General features: G+C 42.1%; 1 protein-coding gene across 14 annotated transcripts in view; it reads left to right on the top strand.

The window, feature by feature from the left end:
• The window catches only part of USP54 (ubiquitin specific peptidase 54), a 149244-nt gene that overhangs the window by 42233 nt on the left and 87499 nt on the right, over window positions 1–19512 (top strand). For 11 of the 14 annotated variants that reach the window (XM_066244244.1, XM_066244242.1, XM_066244239.1 and 8 more), the window contains exon 1: window positions 5719–5864. The exons of 2 other annotated variants lie outside the window; for them this stretch is intronic. The gene's annotated coding sequence lies outside the window, so the exon portion shown is untranslated. Of the gene's footprint in view, window positions 1–3744; window positions 4333–5718; window positions 5865–19512 lie in introns of those variants that run through there. One more of the 14 variants, XM_066244234.1, reaches the window with a different exon arrangement.

The raw sequence follows: 19512 nt of genomic DNA, 5'->3' as shown, positions 1-19512 counted from the left end.
GTCCTCCATCTTTGTTTTTTCTCAGGATTGCTGTATCTATGTGGGTTTTTTTATGGTTCTATATACATTTTTGTGATATTTGATCTAGTTCTGTGAAATACTACCATTGATATCTTCACAGGAATTGTGTCGAATCTGTTGATTGCTTTGGGTAGTATGGATATTTTAATGATATTAATTCTTCCTATTCATGACATGGTATGTACTTCCACTTTTTTGTATCTTCTTTAATTTATTTCTTTAGTGTCCTATAATTTCCAAATAGAGGTCTTTTAAATCCTTGGTTAAATTTATTTCTAAGTATTCTTTTTTGATGCAGTGTATATGGTTGTGTTTTTTTTTTCTTCTTAATTTCTATTTATTGATTTTAGAGAGAGAAAGAGAGAGGAATGTCGATCTGTTCCTGTATGTGCCCTGACTAGGGATTGAACGGGGCAGGTCATGGTGGATAGTCAAGTCCCAGGTATATAGCTTCTTTAGAAAAAGTTACTCTTTACCTTACATGAGCCCTGTCCATTGTTTTTGTGCTAAGATAACTTACCCTTGGAATGTCAGTAACTACCTTTTCCAGACCTTTCTGAAGCATAACTGTTGATGGCAGAGTGGCACCAGGTGTTAGACCTCAGTTCAGCATTTTGGTATTTGAGTTTTGGCTGAGAAAACATTCAGGTCAAGACTCAAACTATAAAGAGAAAGTTTATTTAGAAAGTCACAGAGGGGCCCTGGCTGGTTGGCTCAGTGGTAGAGCATCTGCCCAGTGTGTGGATGTCCCATGGTTCGATTTCTGGTCAGGGCACACAGGAGAAGTGACCGTCTGCTTTTCACCCCTCCTCCTCTTTCTCCTTATCTCTCTCTCTTTCCCTCCCACAGCCATGGCTCAGCTAGCTCAGTTGGAGCAAGTTGGCTCTGGGCGCTGAGGCTGGCTCCATGGCCTCACCTCAGGCACTAAAATAGTTTGGTTGCCGAGCAATGGAGCAATGGCCACAGATGTGCAGAGCATAGCCCCATAGGGGGCTTGCTGGGTAGATCCTGATTGACGTGTGTGCAGGAATCTGTCTCTCTGTTTCCACACTTCTCACTTAAGAGAAAAAAAAAGAAGAAAATCACAGAGGTAGACGTGAAGCATAGAAGAATTGGTCTCAGGAAATGAGTTATATAGGCAATGGAAGGGCTCTTGGAGATTAGGAGAGAGGGAGAGATATGCGCCTTGAGAGACGAAAGAGGGAAGAAAGGTGCAGACATGCTCTGGAAAAGAGAGAGAGAATGCTAATGTTAGTAAAAGAAAATGAATAATATATTTTTTTTATTGATTGATTTTAGAGAGAGTGAGAGAGACATTGATTTGTTGCTCCACTTATTTATGCACTTATTGGTTGATTCTTGTATGTGCATGACCAGAGATTGAACCCATACCTTGGTTTATTGGGACAATGCTCTGAGTTAGCTGGCCAGGGCTCTTGTTTCCTCTAAAAAAATTCTTTTTAGTATTTTCCCTGTTGCCAAAGGACTACTTTAGTTTAGTATATTGTTAAAATCTAAGAGCTTAATTAATTTTGGGCACTGCCTGCATCTGTTGAATTTCCAATAACTCTTAATTAAGTCTTAAAAAAAATAAACTCCTATATATTTTTCTTAACCTATAGAAATACAGCAGACCTTCATATTTAGCAAGGATTCTGCTGATGAGTTTTTTTTTTCATTAATATGCTTATAAAACAACTCCTTTCAATAAAACTGTTTTCTGTTTTATAACTGGGAGTAATACATTGAAGAGTGTGTATTGATTGTAAGGTATTTTTCCCCATCGAGGAAGAAGGAAGAGTGTAGCCACGAAGTGTGGATAAGCAAAAGCTTTTTTTTTTTTTCTTTCATTTTTCTGAAGCTGGAAACAGGGAGAGACAGTCAGACAGACTCCCGCATGCGCTCGACCGGGATCCACCCGGCACGCCCACCAGGGGCGGTGCTCTGCCCCCCAGGGGGCGATGCTCTGCCCATCCTGGGTGTCGCCATATTGCGACCAGAGCCACTCTAGCGCCTGAGGCAGAGGCCACAGAGCCATGCCCAGCGCCCGGGCCATCTTTGCTCCAATGGAGCCTTGGCTGCGGGAGGGGAAGAGAGAGACAGAGAGGAAAGCGCGGCGGAGGGGTGGAGAAGCAAACGGGCGCTTCTCCTATGTGCCCTGGCCGGGAATCGAACCCGGGTCCTCCGCACGCTAGGCCGACGCTCTACCGCTGAGCCAACCGGCCAGGGCCAGCAAAAGCTTTATTGAGTACAGAGCACATCCCACCTGACGAGGTTCCCTGATCCCAAGAACAGAGGCTAGGGAAGTCGCGTGGGGTGACCCGCGTGGGGGATATTTAAAGGGTCTCATCTAGGGTGGTTGAGTTAATATGACGTGGTGAAATTTCACTGGCTGACAGAGGGCTGCTCTTTTCCCAAGGACTCCTGGGAAGTTTCTTTTGGTGCGAATGGATGTGGGCAGTTCTAGCCAAAGTTCCCGGGTCTGGTTTCTCACATGACCTTTCCCCATTGCCCACCAACCTTACATTCCGACCTTTTGTGTTAAATAGGGGCACCGTTATTTGTCTGGCTACTTCCTGCTGGTTAGGGGCATCATGGGTATGGGAGGTTGTAAGGTGGTGGTTTTGAGGGGAGTCGGGAGGAATATCTGTTTGACCGTGACTTGAGAAACTTCACAGATGTGTTCTTGTAAGGATTTAAAAAAAAAAGAGGAGCAATAGGAAGATCTGCAGGGTCCAGCCGTTTGGTGAGCCGGAGATGGGTAGGGCCCAGTGGTTCCGACTGCCAGCGGTCCTGCATGGAGGCAAGCTTGAGGCAAAACTGCATGTTAGGAGTGGCATATGAAGAGGAAAAGAAGGGGTCCCATCCACTCCCATAACCGAGACCTGTGAGGGACTTAGAGGTCCAGAGTATGATGGCAAAACAGAGAAGGCAGCCCCCATGTCCACAAGAAATGAGATGGACTTACTCGTTATGTATAGCATTACTCGTGGTTTGGTGAGGGTGATGTAGGTTTCTGAGTCCAGGCCACGTCAGTCGTCCATGAGGTCTACTAGTTCAAGTGGTAGGCCTGCCTGGCTGGCTTGGCCTCCCATTTGGGTGGCTTGTCCTCCACATAGAGGCACTGAGGAAAAGCCTGTTGCCCAAAAGGGGCAATTGCTCTGCCAGTGACCGGGCTGCTTGTAGTCAGGGCAGGGCTCAGTGGGCAGCTGCGGGCAGGTGCCCTGCCGAGACCAGTGACCCTGCTTGCCATATTTAAAGGAAGCTCCTGGTGGGGATTCCTCTTTGTGGCTTGGACTTGGGTTGGGCACTTCCTGTGCCTTGCCCCTGTTGCTCTGCCGGCCTTAGGGCTGCCACAAGAGCCTGGGTTTGGAGTGTTACCTTCTACTGTATATGGGCCTGGTGAGCAGCCTTGGCCTGTTCCTACTAGCAGTGACCATTAAAAACTTTAAATGCCATGTTCACAGGTCCCAGATAGGGGTTTGGGCTTGAGAATAAAAGGAGGTGGACTCCTGGGGAGCCGGACACCCAGATCTGGTAGGAAACACTGGAGCCAGAGGCAGGACAGGGCCAGAACTTCCTGCAAGAAAACTGGGGTTGGGCATCCTGCAAACTGGTGTAAGGGCCAATGGCAGGCTGAGAATGGCCTGACGAAGGAGGGGCTTAAGAACACAGTGGAGAAGGGAGGGGCCCCTGGCCAGGAGGGAAGGAGAAAGAGAGAATGCTATTTGCAGGTGAATGAGCAACAGGATCCTGCGAAGGGAGCAGAGGGGGCTCTTGGAGGGAAGAGACACAAGTGAAGAGGTCCACAGAAAGACCAGAGAGGGGTCCTGAGAGAGGGGTACCCCCAGGGGTCAGGCAGGAGGGGGAGAGAATTGGGGGTTGGGTGAAGGAAGAAAGATCGAGTGGAGGGTTTACATGAGGTTTCTCTGGCCAAAAAGGGCCTGCGTGGTAGAACAGGCGGCACAGAGATTAGGACGGGAGCGCAAATACTAGAGGTCCTGAATGTAAGGGATCTCCAACCAGTTCCCAGTTCTTTTGGCGATAGTTAAATTGTTGAGGATGTTAAAATCAAAAGTCCTTTCAGGAGGTCACCTGGTCTGGTTATCTGGTGGGTTCTGTGGCCTGGCCACAGTGGAGAAGAAGAACAGTTTCTTCTTCTTTAGGGAGGGAGAGATTCCAGATAAGGCAACTCCAGGAGTGTTTTTGAATTAGGTTTAGATTCCTGTGCCCCCACGGCCATTCTCAGTTCTCGGAGTGGTCAGAGTTGAGTATTGGCGTCCTGCAACTCAAGCTCTGGCTACCAGACGGGTAAGTAAAGTGGATATGCTTGGGACGTCTTCACAGGCACACACGCACTTGGAATGGAACGGAAGAAGTCCCTGATGCAGCTGTGGTTTCGGACGGGAGTCTCGGGGAAAGAACTGAGGGGAGGTTAGAGGCAGGGGACTTACTGCACCGAGTGCCGAAGTGGGTGGAAGGTCGGAGGTCCTGGTTGTTTCTCAGAGGGGAAGGGAAGAGGAGCAGTCCTTGCGGACTTCAACTCCTCCCAGGTTTCAGCACCAAATGTAAGGTATTTTTCCCTGCCGAGGAAGAAGGAAGGGTGTAGCCACAAAGTGTGGATAAGCGAAAACTTTATTGAGTATAGAGCGCATCCCGCCTGACGAGGTTCCTTGGTCCTGAGGACAGAACCTAGGGAAGTCACATGGGGTGACCCGCGTGGGGGATATTTAAAGGGTCTCATCTAGGGTGGTCGAGTTAATATGACGTGGTGAAATTTCACTGGCTGACAGAGGGCCGCTCTTTTCCCAAGGACTCCTGGGAAGTTTCTTTTGGCGCGAATGGATGTGGGCAGTTCTAGCCAAAGTTCCTGGGTCTGGTTTCTCACATGACCTTTCCCCATTGCCCACCAACCTTATATTGATCCCTGGGGCTTTTGTGCGCTGCCTACAGATGTAAGTTCTACTAGGCTGACTGATGACATGTTTGGGGACAGGACCCTGCCTGCTGTTTGTTCCCGGGATATAACTTGGCCTCTTCCCTGATAGAAGGGTGGAGATCTTTTCACCAACCTTTGGAGTTGGGAACATTTGCAATCCCATGCATTTTAAATTCATTTTTGAACCAAACAACTCAGTTTACACAATATATTTCTTTTCTTTTTTTAATTTGTGCACAATATTTTTCTGTAAGAGTATGTATTGTTTAAAAGAGTTGGAGGAATTTTGCCTATTAAAATTATTTAAGTCCTGACAGTCTTGGAATCCTAACTTAAGGATTCAAATAATGACATTGTTTTAATTATTCACCAAAGCCCTAGGAAAGTGTCTTTTAGTGCTCCTTTTGACTCTGGTGCAAAGGACTGTTTTTACTGCTGGCCCTGCTTTTGGAAGCAGCTGCCACCCTGCAAGCCTTATTGTTATATTGCTGACCTTTGTCATCAGGAATGCCTCTGGAGGAAACAGCCTCCTAATTGTTTTTGTTAAATCTCTATGAAATTTGTGCTATGTCCTTTTAAGTTACTTTTGGCTAGTTTTTAAAGTTTACTTTGTTTGCATTTAATCGGGGCTCCACCTTTTTAGTTTTATCGAGAGCTGTCAGTGTTGAGTAGGTAGTGAAAAGAATTGCTCTTTCCCTGTTTCCCTGTTCTCTGGGAAACCTCTACGCAGCTTAGATCCACAGTTTCCCATTGTTGATGGCTGCAGTTGCCTCCTCCCTCCAACCCTTCCCTCGGCACAACTTGAGCCCTTCCCTTGTCCCACCCCATTCCCGTATCCCTTGCCCCAGGAATGCCCCCTCGTGATTGCTGGAGGCCTTTTGCTGGAGGTTAAGTGTGATTTTAAGTAAGTATTTTTCTTGTGGTAAAACTAGGTAGACAGGAATTTACGGAACTGGTAAGTCTTTGGGAAGTGTTTGCCTTTAACAGCAACATTTCAAACTTAGATGCTGCTGCGGTTTTAACTACTGTCTCAACTTGTTGGAGGCTTCTTTTATGCTGACTTGTTTCGCTCTTCCCTTTAAAACTTTGGTAATTTGATTTTTATTATTGACTTAAAAAGCCATTCTCATGGATTTTCTTGAGCTTGTTAGAATTAAAGACAAGGATGTGGGCTTTAGTATTTTAAATTTTCTTCAAATAGAAAGTTACTTGTGATTTCTTCATGCATATTTTCAGTATTTACATAGTGGTAAAAATAATAATGAAAAAAAAAAAAGATCTTATTTTGTGGCTAAGGTGGAAAGTAGCATTTTCTTCCAGAATCAGAAGGATTCCTTTTTCCTCTCAGCAGAATGTTGTTGGCAAAATTCACTAAGATTTTGGCAATTTGTTGTCAAGTCTGGGAAATTGTTTTCTTAGTACTTCAGGGTAACAGATGCTTCTGGGAATTATTTTTGGTAAGTTAGATTTGTTCATTAGCACCTGCTCCCTTGAGGCTTGAGATCCTTTTGAAAGTAAAATATTTAATATTGGGTGTTCAGATTCAGTCAGACATCACTTTCATATCATTTTGTTTTCTTGGATTTTATGTTTTGATCCTCAACTAAAACAGAAACACACTCTCTCTCTCTCTCTCTCTCTTGTGTTGTTATTTTTGACACAGAATGGATAATACTCTGGTATTTCAAAGAGTTATAAGTTGGAGCATTGGGTTCTCTAGATGTACTGCTAATGAAAATCCACTTTCATGGTAGACATTTTGAGGGAAAACTTGTTCGTGGGTTTTTATTACTGTTCAGTTGAATCACTTAATTCAAGTCATTTGTACAATAATGTTTTCCTGAGCTCCTACTATGTGGCAGGTACTAGTTCCTGTGCTAAGTGTTTTGCTTCTAGCTCCCATGACAACTCTGCCAAGTAGGTAATATTATCCCACTGGGAAGCAGTCAGTGCATAGATAGAAAGGACATGGGGTGTGCTTTTTTGCAAAGTGAGGAAAACAATCTCTGCTTCGTAGATTAATTATGAGAATTAAAAGATATACCATATGTCCAGTGCCTAGCATTGAATTGGTGTTCACTAAATGGTGGCTACTATTATTATAATTTTTACAGCTCAAAGAGCTGGAGAGGTCAAGTAACTTGATGAAGACCTCTCAGTTGTAAGTAGTTTGAACTGGCTCAAAACCTGGAGTCTGGTATGTTTTTAATTGAGTATTGCTTTTAGAGTAGATTTCAGCAGATCCCTGCCCATCCTTCTACCTCCTTCCCCTTCAGAGGACGGATTGTTTATAGCTCCCCTTTTTTCCTTGGTATCCTCTGTTACCTTCCCAGTCATGTGCTTGGTCTGTCACACTGGAGTTGCTTGTACCATTCAGTACCAGTTGTTCTCCAGCAGACATGAGTCAAGCCAGTGCTGTCATTGGCTTCCCTTCCTATTTTCCTCTTGTTAATAAGAGTCATCGTGCTTTCATTATTGTTTGTGATGAAATAATTTGGGTAGTGGTGTGTTTATAATGATTCATAAGTAGTGCATAGTTGTTTTCAAGCATTTAAGTTTAAAAAGCCATAGTACTTTAAAAATTAGGTAAAAAAAAATATGTATATGGTTCTAAATTATTGAACCAGAGAATAATATAGTGCAACTCTACAGAACTCATAGTTATCATTTTGCTATCCAGGGACATAATATAATTGCTGTTGATTCTCATTTCTTTAACCACAGCTCTTAACTAGTTTGGCAGTATTAGCAGTATGTTTGAGAAAGAATGTTGTGTTTGTCCTACTGGTCATAAAGTAGAATATCTTTCTTCCATAAACCTTTTGGAAACACAAGATATGAATTAGTTATGATATAATTCAGACAGTAGATTCAAGAAGGAGATAGAGAAGTGACTGGTCATGCTTATAGCTAAGTTATCACTAAACCAAAAAATGTGTTTCACCAAACTTAGTTCTTCATTTATTCTTTTATTTAACAAGTATTGCACATCTGTTGAGTGTAAAACAATGTAACTTTCTACATTGTATTCTAATAATATACTGATATACTGGTTAAATACTAATAAAAGTTCCTGGGAGGGAGAATTTAAGTCCTCATTGGTGGGAAATGGTATTTAGTCCTTTGGATAATGAATTAATATAAATGACCTCTCCTTCCTGATAGGGTGTGACTATCATTAGTATCTATTGCTACTATATAAGTTGCCAGTAGAATGGCTTCTTCAGATTTCCTGTGTGAAAAAGATTACTAGTATTAGTTAGGACTGGGAAGATGTAGGAAAGAAAATATAGACAGAACAAATCTTTTTTTGTGTGTTTTAAGGGGAATAGTGGTAGATAAAGTTGGAAATATGCATGGATTAAGATCGTGGAAGGCCATTTAGGGCCCAGGAGTTTTGACAGTATTTTGTCACTAAAGTTGTCTGAGCTAAATAGTGATTAATTAGAGTTTACTTTTGGCAATATCTAGAGATAGAATTAGAAAGGGAAGAAAGTTTGGAAGTTGTCATAATACTCTAGGTCAGGGGTCTCAAACTCAACTCAGCATGTGGGCCGCAGAGCAAGATCACAGCCGTTTGGCGGGCCGCACTAGGTCTACAAAAGGCAACTGTTACGCAACACTTCTCACTGCAGTTGAAAACAAAAAAAAATCAGTACAACAAGCACAATCGTACATGCAGTTTACTCAGTGTCACAAAACAACTAGAAACTGTAGTTCGCATCACAACTGCTGTTAACTAAGCTAATATCTAGCTAGGATGCTAGAGAAATGAAAAATACAAGTAGGCCCCTAGGCTTACTTAATTTTATCCAAAATATTTTGAACTTCGTGGATTAGTCTGCGGGCCGCACAAAATTGTTCGGCGGGCCGCGAGTTTGAGACCCCTGCTCTAGGTGAATTGTATTGAGACTGCATTATTTTTAGAATCCATTTTCCCACATTTTGATGTTGCTTTGGGTTTGTGCTATTAATTATAGTTTAATCTTATAGAATTTTTACAGAAAGCTTATGATATGTTCGTAAGAGAAAGGGGGAAGAAGGGAGAGAGGATGGGTATAGGGATGGTTTGTCATCCTAATCACAGTATTGTTTATTATTAAGTTATTGGAAACTTTTAAGTTTATTGGATAGAAGTCGGGCTTCTACATCTTTTCCAACCACAGATGTTATGAAATACAAATAAAGTATTTCTGAGGCAATGTAGTACTGAAGTTAGTGAGGGATGTCATACATGTATAATACACAGGATTTTGAAGACATAGGATGAAAAAGAAAAGCAAAATATTTTGTCAAGAATTTCTTTTTTTTTCTATGTAAAATAATTTATTTCATGTTCTTAGCTTCAAAGTATTTGCCTGCAAGATGCAAAAAAGGAATTAAAAACAGGTGCTTTACACTGTTTTTTGACTGAGGGTATTTTACTAACTTATTTTCATAATTCAATAAGAGACTATATATATATATATATATATATATTTTTTTTTTTTTTGGTATTTTTCTGAAGCTGGAAACGGGGAGAGACAGTCAGACAGACTCCCGCATGCGCCCGACCGGGATCCACCCGGCATGCCCACCAGGGGCAATGCTCTGCCCACCAGGGGGCGATGCTCTGCCCCTCTGGGGCGTCGCTCTGCGGCAACCAGAGCCACTCTAGCGCCTGGGGCAGAGGCCAAGGAGCCATTCCCAGTGCCCGGGCCATCTTTGCTCCAACGGAGCGGAGCGTTGGCTGCGGGAGAGGAAGAGAGAGACAGAGAGGAAGGGGGGGGTGGAGAAGCAAATGGGCGCTTCTCCTGTGTGCCCTGGCCGGGAATCGAACCCGGTCCCCCGCACGCCAGGCCGACGCTCTACCGCTGAGCCAACCGGCCAGGGCCAAGAGACTATTTTTTTAATTGATTTTATTTTTCAGCTTTATAAGAAATACTGTGCACCTCAGACCTACAGTGTGTCCGTAAAGTCATGGTGCACTTTTGACCGTTCACAGGAAAGCAACAAAAGACGATAGAAATGTGAAATCTGCACCAAATAAAAGGAAAACCCTCCCAGTTTCTGTAGGATGATGTGGCAGCATGTGCGCATGCGCAGATGATGACATAACACTGTGTATACAGCGGAGCAGCCCACGGCCATGCCAGTCGAGATGTGGACAGTACAGAGGAAAGTTCAGTGTGTTCTGTGGCTTGCTAAATTCAAATCTGTGACCAAAGTGCAATGTGAATATTGGCGGGTTTATAACGAAGCGCCACCACATAGGAATAACATTACTTGGTAGGATAAGCAGTTGAAGGAAACTGGCAGTTTGGTGGAGAAACCCTGTTCTGGTAGGCCATCAGTCAGTGACGAGTCTGTAGAGGCTATACGGGATAGCTACCTAAGGAGCCCTAAAAAATCTGTGCGTGAGCCCACATCGAACTGCACTGAATAGGTATGAAACTGGGAGAGTTTTCCTTTTATTTGGTGATTTCACATTTCTATCATTTTTTTTTTTGTATTTTTCTGAAGTTGGAAATGGGAGGCAGACTCCCGCATGCGCCCGACGAGGATCCACCGGCATACCCACCAGGGGGCAATGCTCTGCCCATCTGGGGCGTTGCTCCATTGCAACCTGGACCATTCTAGCGCCTGAGGCAGATGCCATGGAGCCATCCTCAGCGCCCGGGCCAACTTTGCTCCAATGGAGCCTTGGCTGTGGGAGGGGAAGAGAGAGACAGAGAGGAAGGAGAGGGGGAGGGGTGGAGAAGCAGATGGGCGCTTCTACTGTGTGCCCTGGCTGGGAATCGAATCCAGGACTCCTGCACATCAGGCCGACACTCTACCACTGAGCTAACCGGCCAGGGCTTTCTATCATCTTTTGTTGCTTTTCTGTGACCGGTCAAAAGTGCACCATGACTTTACGGACACACTGTATTTCCTCTGTGATCGATTTTCTTTCTTTTTTTTTTTTTTTTTTTATAAGGTAAATTTTTTTTTTTTAATTTTTATTTTATTTATTCATTTTAGAGAGGAGAGAGAGAGAGAGAGAGAGAGAGAGAGAGACAGGGGGGAGGAGCTGGAAGCATCAACTCCCATATGTGCCTTGACCAGGCAAGCCCAGGGTTTTGAACCGGCGACCTCAGCATTTCCAGGTCGACGCTCTATCCACTGCGCCACCACAGGTCAGGCCTCTTTTTTTTTTTTTTTTTTTTAAGATTTTATTTATTCATTATAGAGAGGAGAGAGAGAGAAAGGGGGAGGAGCAGGAAGCATCAACTCCCATATGTGCCTTGACCAGGCAAGCCCGGGGTTTCGAACCGGCGACCTCAGTGTTCCAGGTCGACGCTTTATCCACTGCGCCACCACAGGTCAGGCCTGTGATCGATTTTCTTTGTTTCAGATGTATTCTTTTTTTCTTTTTAAATTTATTATGCTTATATAGATTCAAGTGTCCCACCAAATATATCTCCCTCCCCCCTGCCCCTGTATTCCCCTTGATACCCCCTTTGACCCCTCCCTCCAACACCCTTCCTCCTTCCCTTCAGGATTTGCTGTCCTGATCTCTATGACACTGTGTTATGTATATATAATTTCACTGATCTCTTTCCCTTCTATGATTTCATCCTCTCCTCCCCTTTCCCTCTGACCGCTTTCCCTCTGGTCCCTTTGATCCCACCTCTACCTCTATTCTGTTTCTTAGTTTACATTGTTCATTAAATTCCTCATATGAGTGAGGTCATATGATATTTTTCTTTCTCTGCCTGGCTTATTTCACTTAGCATAATAGTCTCCAGGTCCATCCATGTTGTCAGAAAAGGTAAGATTTACTTCCTTTTTACAGCCGTGTAGTATTCCATTGTGTATGTGTACTACTGTTGTTTTTTTTGGTTGTTTTTTTTTACAGAGACAGAGAGTCAGAGAGAAGGATAGGTAGGGAAAGACAGGAATGGAGAGAGATGAGAAGCATTAATCATTAGTTTTTGGTTGCGACACCTTCAGCAGACCGAGTAACCCCTTGCTTGAGCCAGCGGCCTTGGGCTCAAGCTGGTGAGCTGGCTCAAACCAGATGAGCCCGCACTCAAGCTGGCGACCTCGGGGTCTCGAATCTGGGTCCTCCGCATCCCAGTCCAACACTCTATCCACTGCGCCACCGCCTGGTCAGGCCCACTGCTTTTTTTTTTTTTTTTTTTTGTATTTTTCTGAAGCTGGAAACGGGAGAGACAGTCAGACAGACTCCCGCATGCGCCCAACCGGGATCCACCCAGCACGCCCACCAGGGGCTATGCTCTGCCCACCAGGGGCCGATGCTCTGCCCCTCCGGGGCGTCGCTCTGCTGCGACCAGAGCCACTCTAGCGCCTGGGGCAGAGGCCAAGGAGCCATCCCCAGCGCCTGGGCCATCTTTGCTCCAATGGAGCCTTGGCTGCGGGAGGGGAAGAGAGAGACAGAGAGGAAGGAGGGGGGTGTGGAGAAGCAAATGGGTGCTTCTCCTATGTGCCCTGGCCAGGAATCGAACCCGGGTCCCCCGCACGCCAGGCCGACGCTCTACCGCTGAGCCAACTGACCAGGGCCCCCACTGCTTTTTAATCCACTCATCCACTGATGGACACTTGGGCTGTTGCCAAATCTTGGCTATTGTAAACAATGCTGCAGTAAACATGGGGTGCATTTCTTGTTTTGAATCAGTGATTTGGTATTCTTAGGATATATTCCTAAAAGTGGGATAGCTGGATCAAAAGGCAGTTCCATTTTAAATTTTTTGAGGAATCTCCATACTGTTTTCCCAAGTGGCTGCACCAGTCTGCATTCCCACCAGCAGTGCAGGAGGGTTCCCTTTTCTCCACATCCTCGCCAGCACTTACTCTGTGTTGTTTTGTTGATGAGCGCCATTCTGACAGGTGTGAGGTGGTATCTCATTTTGCTTTTAATTTGCGTTTCTCTAATGATTAGTGATGTTAAACATTTTTTTATCTGCCTATTGGCCATCTGTATATATCCTCTTTGGAGAAGTGTCTATTCAGTTCTTTTGCCCATTTTTTGATTGGGTTTACTTTCCTGGTATTGAATTTTACAAGTTCTTTATAAATTTTGTTTATCAACTCCCTATCAGATTTATTTATTTATTTATTTTTATTTTGTATTTTTTGTATTTTTCTGAAGTCGGAAACAGGGAGGCAGTCAGACAGACTCCCGCATGCGCCCGACTGGGATCCACCCAGCACGCCCACCAGGGAGCGATGCTCTGTCCATCTGGGGTGTCACTCTGTTGCAACTAGAGCCATTCTAGTGCCTGAGCCAGAGGCCACAGAGCCATCCTCAGCACCTGGGCCATCTCTGCTCCAATAGAGCCTTGGCTGCGGGAGGGAAAGAGAGAGACAGAGAGGAAGGAGAGGGGGAGAGGTGGAGAAGCAGATGGGTGCTTCTCCTGTGTGCCCAGGCCGGGGATTGAACCCCGGACTCCTGCTCACCAGGCCGACGCTCTACCACTGAGCCAACCGGCCAGGGCCTACCTATCAGATTTATTGTAGAATATGTGGTTTCTACAATAATTGTGTGGTTTGTCTTTTTATTTTGTTCACATTGTCTTTAGCTGTGCAAAAGCTTTTTACCTTCATATAGTCCCATTTGTTCATCCTGTCCTTTATTTCACTTGTGGAGATAAATCAGCAAATGTATTGCTGCAATAGATGTCAGAGAGCTTACTGCCTATGTTTTCTTCCAAGGTGATTATGGTTTCACGATTTACATATAAATCTTTTATCCATTTTGAGTTTTTTTCTGTGTATGGTGTAAGTTGATGGTCTAGTTTTATTTTTTTGCAGGTAGCTGTACAATTTTCCCAACACCATTTGTTAAAGAGACTGTCTCTATTCCATTGTATGCTTTTACTTCCTTTGTCAAATATCAATTGTTCATAACGGTGCGGGTTTATTTCTGGGTTCTCTGTTCTGTTCCACTGATCTATATGCCTGTTGTTATGCCAGTACCAAGCTGTTCTGAGTACAGTGGCCTTGTAGTATAACTTGATATCAGGAAGGGTGATACCCTCCCACTTTATTCTTCTTTTTCAAGATTACTGAGGCTATTCGTGTTCTTTTTTGGTTCCATATGAATTTTTGGAATATTTGTTCTATATCTTTGAAGTATGTCATTGGTATTTTAATAGGAATTTCATTGAATTTATAAATTACATTGGGTAATATAGACATTTTAATGATGTTTATTATTCCTAACCATGATCACGGTAAATCCTTCCACTTGTTTGTATCTTCCTTGATTTCTTTTCTCAATGTTTTATAATTTTCTGAGCACAAGTCTTTAACCTCCTTGGTTAAACTTACTCCAAGGTACTTTATTTTTTTTGTTGCAATAGTGAAGGGAATTGTTTTCTTAATTTCTCTTTCAGACAGTTCATTGTTAGTGTTTAAAAATGCCTCTGATTTCTGAGTATTAATTTTATATCTTGCCACCTTACTGGACTTATCAGGTCCAGTAGTTTTTTGACTGAGATTTTAGAGTTTTCTATGTACAGTATTATATCATCAGCAAATAATGATAGTTTTACTTCTTCTTTTCCAATTTGGGTGCCTTTTATTTCTTCTTCTTGTCTGATTTCTGTGGCTAGGACTTCCAGGACTACGTTGAATAAGAGTGATGAAAGGGGCACCCCTGCCTTGTTCCTGATCTTAAGGGGATTGCTTTTAACTTTTGTCCATTGAGTATGATGTTGGCTTTTTATCATGTTGAGGTATGTTCCCTGTATTCCCACTTTGCTGAGAGTTTTGATCATAAATGGGTGCTGAATTTTATAAAATGCTTTTCCTGCATCTATTGATATTATCATGTGGTTTTTCTCCTTCCTTTTGTTTATGTGATGAATCACATTGATTGTTTTGTGAATATTGTGCCAGCCTTGCCTCCCCAGAATAAATCCCAGTTGATCATGATGTATGATTTTTTTCATGTATTGCTGGATCCGGTTTGCTAATATTTTGTTGAGAATTTTAGCATCCAAATTCATCAGGGATCGTGACCTATAGTTTTCTTTCTTTGTGTTGTCTTTGCCTGGTTTTGGAATCAATTATTCTTGCCTCATGAAAGGAGCTTGGGAGTCTTCCCTCCTCTTGAATTTTTTGAAATAGCTTGAGAAGGATAGGAGTTCGTTCTTCTTTGAATATTTAGTAGAATTCGCCTATAAAGCCATCTGGCCCAGGGCTTTTGTTTCTTGGGAGTTTTTTGATAACTGTTTCAATCTCATTTGTTGTAATCAGTCTGTTTAGGTTTTCTGATTCTTCCAGATTAATTTTTGAAAGATTATATTTTTCAAGGAATTTGTCCTTTTCACTTAGGTTGTCTAATTTTTTGGCATACAGTTCTTCATAGTATTTTCTTACAATTCTTTGTATTTCTGCTGTGTCAGTTGTTACTTCTCCACTCTCATTTCTAATTTTATTTATTTGAGTCCTGTCTCTTTTTTTCTTGATGAGTCTGGTAAAAGGTTCATCGATCTTGTTTACCCTTTCAAAGAACCGTCTCTTGGTTTCATTGATCCTCTGTATTTTTTTTTAGCCTCTATGTCATTTATTTCTGCTCTGATCATTATTATTTCCTTCCTTCTTACTTCCTCTGGACTTTATTTGCTGTTCTTTTTCTAGTTATTTTTGTTGCAGGGTTAAGTTGTTTATTTAAGCTTTTTCTAGCTTCTTAAGGTATGTCTGTAACACTATCAGCTTCCCTCTCAGGACTGCTTTTGCTGTGTCCCATAAATTTTGAGTTGTTGTATGGGCATTTTCATTTGTTTCCAGGAACTTTTTGATTTCATCTTTGATCTCATTGTTGACCCATCCATTATTTATTTATTTTATTTTATTTTTTTTAAATGTTCTTTTTTTTTATTTTATTTTATTTATTCATTTTTAGAGAGGAGAGAGACAGAGAGGGAGAGAGAGGAGAGACAGACAGAGAGAGAGAAGGGGGGAGGAGCTGGAAGCATCAACTCCCATATGTGCCTTGACCAGGCAAGCCCAGGGTTTTGAACCGGCGACCTCAGCATTTCCAGGTCGACGCTTTATCCACTGCGCCACCACAGGTCAGGCTACCCATCCATTATTTAATAACGTGCTGTTTAGTTTCCAAGTGTTTGAGTATTTTTTAGTTTTTCTATTGTAGTTGATTTCGAGTTTCATGCTGTTGTGGTCAGAGAAGATGCTTGATACGATTTCTTAAATTTGTTGAGACTCATTTTATGCCATAACATGTGGTCTATCCTAGAGAATGTACTATGTGCACTAGAAAAGAATGTATATTCTGCTGCTTTAGGGTGAAAGGTTCTGAAGATATTCATTAAATCCAGTTGATCTTGTGTGTCCCTTAATTCTGCTATTTCTTTGTTAATTTTCTTTCTTGAGGATCTATCCAGTGCTGTTAGTGGGGTATTGAAATCCCCTAGTATTACAATATTTCTGTTGATATCACCCTTTATGTCCATCAAAGTCTGCTTTATATATTTAGGTGCTTAGGTGCATAGTTAAATTGCTATCCTGTTGATTGCTCCCTTTATCATTATGTAGTGACCTTTTTTATCCCTTTATTTAGCCTGTGTTTTAAAGTCTATATTTTCAGATATAAGTATTGCTACCCCAGCTTTCTTTTCATTTCCATTTGCCTGAAATATTTTTTTCTATCCTTTTACTTTCAGTTTGTGTGTATCTTTTGTTTTGCGGTGGGTTTCCTGTAGACAGCATATGTATGGGTCCTGTTTTCTTTTTTTTTTTTTTTTTACAGAGGCAGAGAGAGATAGACAGGGACAGACAGACAGGAACGGAGAGAGATGAGAAGCATCAATCATCAGTTTCTCATTGCGCATTGCGACTTCTTAGTTGTTCATTGATTGCTTTCTCACATGTGCCTTGACCACGGGCCTTCAGCAGACCGAGTAACCCCCTGCTGGAACCAGCGACCTTGGGTCTAAGCTGGTGAGCTCTTTGCTCAAGCCAGATGAACCCGTGCTCAAGCTGGCGACCTCAGGGTCTCGAACCTGGGTCCTTTCGCATCCCAGTCCGACGCTCTATCCACTGCGCCACCACCTGGTCAGGCGGGTCCTGTTTTCTTAACCATGCAGCTACCCTATGTTTTTTGATTGGAGCATTTAATCCATTTACATTTAAGGTTATTATTGATATGTAGTTGTTTATTGCCATTTTTTTAAAATCTACATTTCTCTTTTGTTAGCGTTTTTTCCCACTTTGTTCTGTCTATAGCAGGTAAGCCCCTTAACATTTCTTGCAGCATTGGTTTGGTTGTGATGAATTCCTTGAGGTTTTTTTTTTGTCTTCGAAGCTTATTATTTGTCCTTAATTTTAAATGATAGCCTTGCTGGATAAAGAAGTCTTAACTGTAGGTTCTTGTTCTGCATTACTTTGAATATTTCTTACCATTTCCTTCTGACTTCTAGTGTTTCTGTTGAGAAGTTGGATGTCATCCTTATGGGGGCTCCTTTGTAGGTGATGGATTGCTTTCCTCTTGCAGCTTTTAGTATACTTTCTTTATCTCTTAGCTTTGGTATTTTGATTATGATATGTCTTGGTGTAGGTCTCTTTGGGTTCTCTTTTTAATGGGGTTCTCATTGCTTCTTGTGTGACTCTTTCCTGCATCAATTTAGGGAAATTTTCAGCTATAATTTCTTAAATCAGATTCTCTATCCCTTGTACTTTCTCTTCTCCTTCAGGAACCCATATGATGGGGATATTGTTTCTCTTTTTTTATTTTATTTATTTACTTTTTTAGATTTTATTTATTCATTTTTATTAGAGAGAGAGGGGAGAGAGAGAGACAGCAAGAGATAGAGAGAGAACAGGGGGAGGAGTAGGAAGCATCAACTCCCATATGTGCCTTGACCAGGCAAGCCCAGGGTTTTGAACCGGTGACCTCAGCATTCCAGGTCGACGCTTTATCCACTGCACCACCACAGGTCAGGCCGATATTGTTTCTCTTCATGTTGTCACAGAACTCTCTTAGAGTTTCCTCAGACTTTTTGATCCTCTTTTCTTTTTGCTGTTCTGCTTCCGTGCTTTTGCTTATCTTGTCCTCTAAATCGCTGATTCAATCCTCTGCTTCATCCAGCCTGCTTTTAATTCCTTCTAATGTAGTCTTCATTTCTGATATTGTGTTTGTCATTTCTATCTGGTTATTTTTATGATTTTGGTGTCCTTTTTGATGCTTACAACTTTTTTATTTAGGTTCTCATTAAGTCCATCTATTGTAGCTTTGAGATCCTTAAGCATCCTAACAATCATTATTTAAAACTCTGCATCTGGTAATTTGATTATTTCCATTTCATGTAGATCAGTGGTCCCCAACTTTTTTTGGGCCATGGACTGGTTTAATGTTAGAAAATATTTTCATGGACTGGCCTTTAGGGTGGGACGAATAAATGTATCACGTGACTGAGACAAGCGTCAAGAGTGAGTCTTAGACAGATGTAACAGAGGGAATCTGTTCATTTTTAAAAAATAAATCATCGTTCAGACTTAAATTTAAATAAAATGGAAATAATGTAAGTTATATATTCTTTCTCTGCGGACCAGTACCAAATGGCCCACAGACCGGTACTGGTCTGCGGCCCGGGGCTTGGGGACCACTGATCTAGATCTTTTTCTGGGGATTTTTCTTGTTGATTCATATGGTTTTAGTTCCTCTGTCTTCCCATTGTTTCTGTGTGTGACTTGCAGGCTTGTTCAAGTTGTGTCGAAAGTTTTGTTTTTTAATTAAACTTTAAATAACTCTATGTCTTTTATATTCAACCTCTGTTTGGAATAGAAAGATGCCCTTAAAGAATATACACTGCTCACAAAAATTAGAGGCTATTTTATCACTTTATAATCATTTTGAAATATCCCCTAATTTTTGTGAGCAGTATATAATGTAGCCAAGTACATAAATAATTGTAATATGGGGGAGGATGGGAATGCTGTAACCTAAGCTCCACATCCCCTTAGAGCACAAAAGATGATTAAATAAATGAAGAAAATGGCAAGATGAGATAGGGCACAATGCAATTAACAGTTCAAATGTGATAGAGATATTTACCTTAAACTTATGTATTCCTATTGACCAAGGTCATCCCATTAAATTTAATCCTTAAAAATAAAAAAAGAACATGAGTCAAAAATAAAAAGCTGTCAGAATAGGTCTGATTGACTGCTTTGTTGTTTTTTTTCCTTGAAGTTTGCTATTTGTTCATGTTTTAGCCTGTTGGCAATAGAACAAGTGGACAAGAAAAAATTATGGAAAAGAAACTTGTGAAAAATCTATTGTGAATGAGAAAAATAGCCAAATGAATACCTCATCTAGGAGCCATTGTAGATTTAAAAAACATTTTTTAAATTGATTTTAGCAAGAGAGGAAGAGGGAAGGGGAGAGAGAGAGAGACAGAGACAGAGAGAGACAGGAACTTCAATCTGTTCTTCTGTGTGCCCTGACCAAGGATTGAACCAGCAACCTCTGCGCTTCAGGACAAAGCTACAACCAAACAAACTATCTGGCCATGTCTGAACACTTTTTATGAAAAGGGAGTAGTGTG

Source organism: Saccopteryx bilineata, chromosome 9, assembly GCF_036850765.1.
Source record: "Saccopteryx bilineata isolate mSacBil1 chromosome 9, mSacBil1_pri_phased_curated, whole genome shotgun sequence".
Classification (NCBI taxonomy): Eukaryota; Metazoa; Chordata; class Mammalia; order Chiroptera; family Emballonuridae; genus Saccopteryx; species Saccopteryx bilineata.
This window is presented reverse-complemented; position numbering and strand designations above follow the sequence as displayed.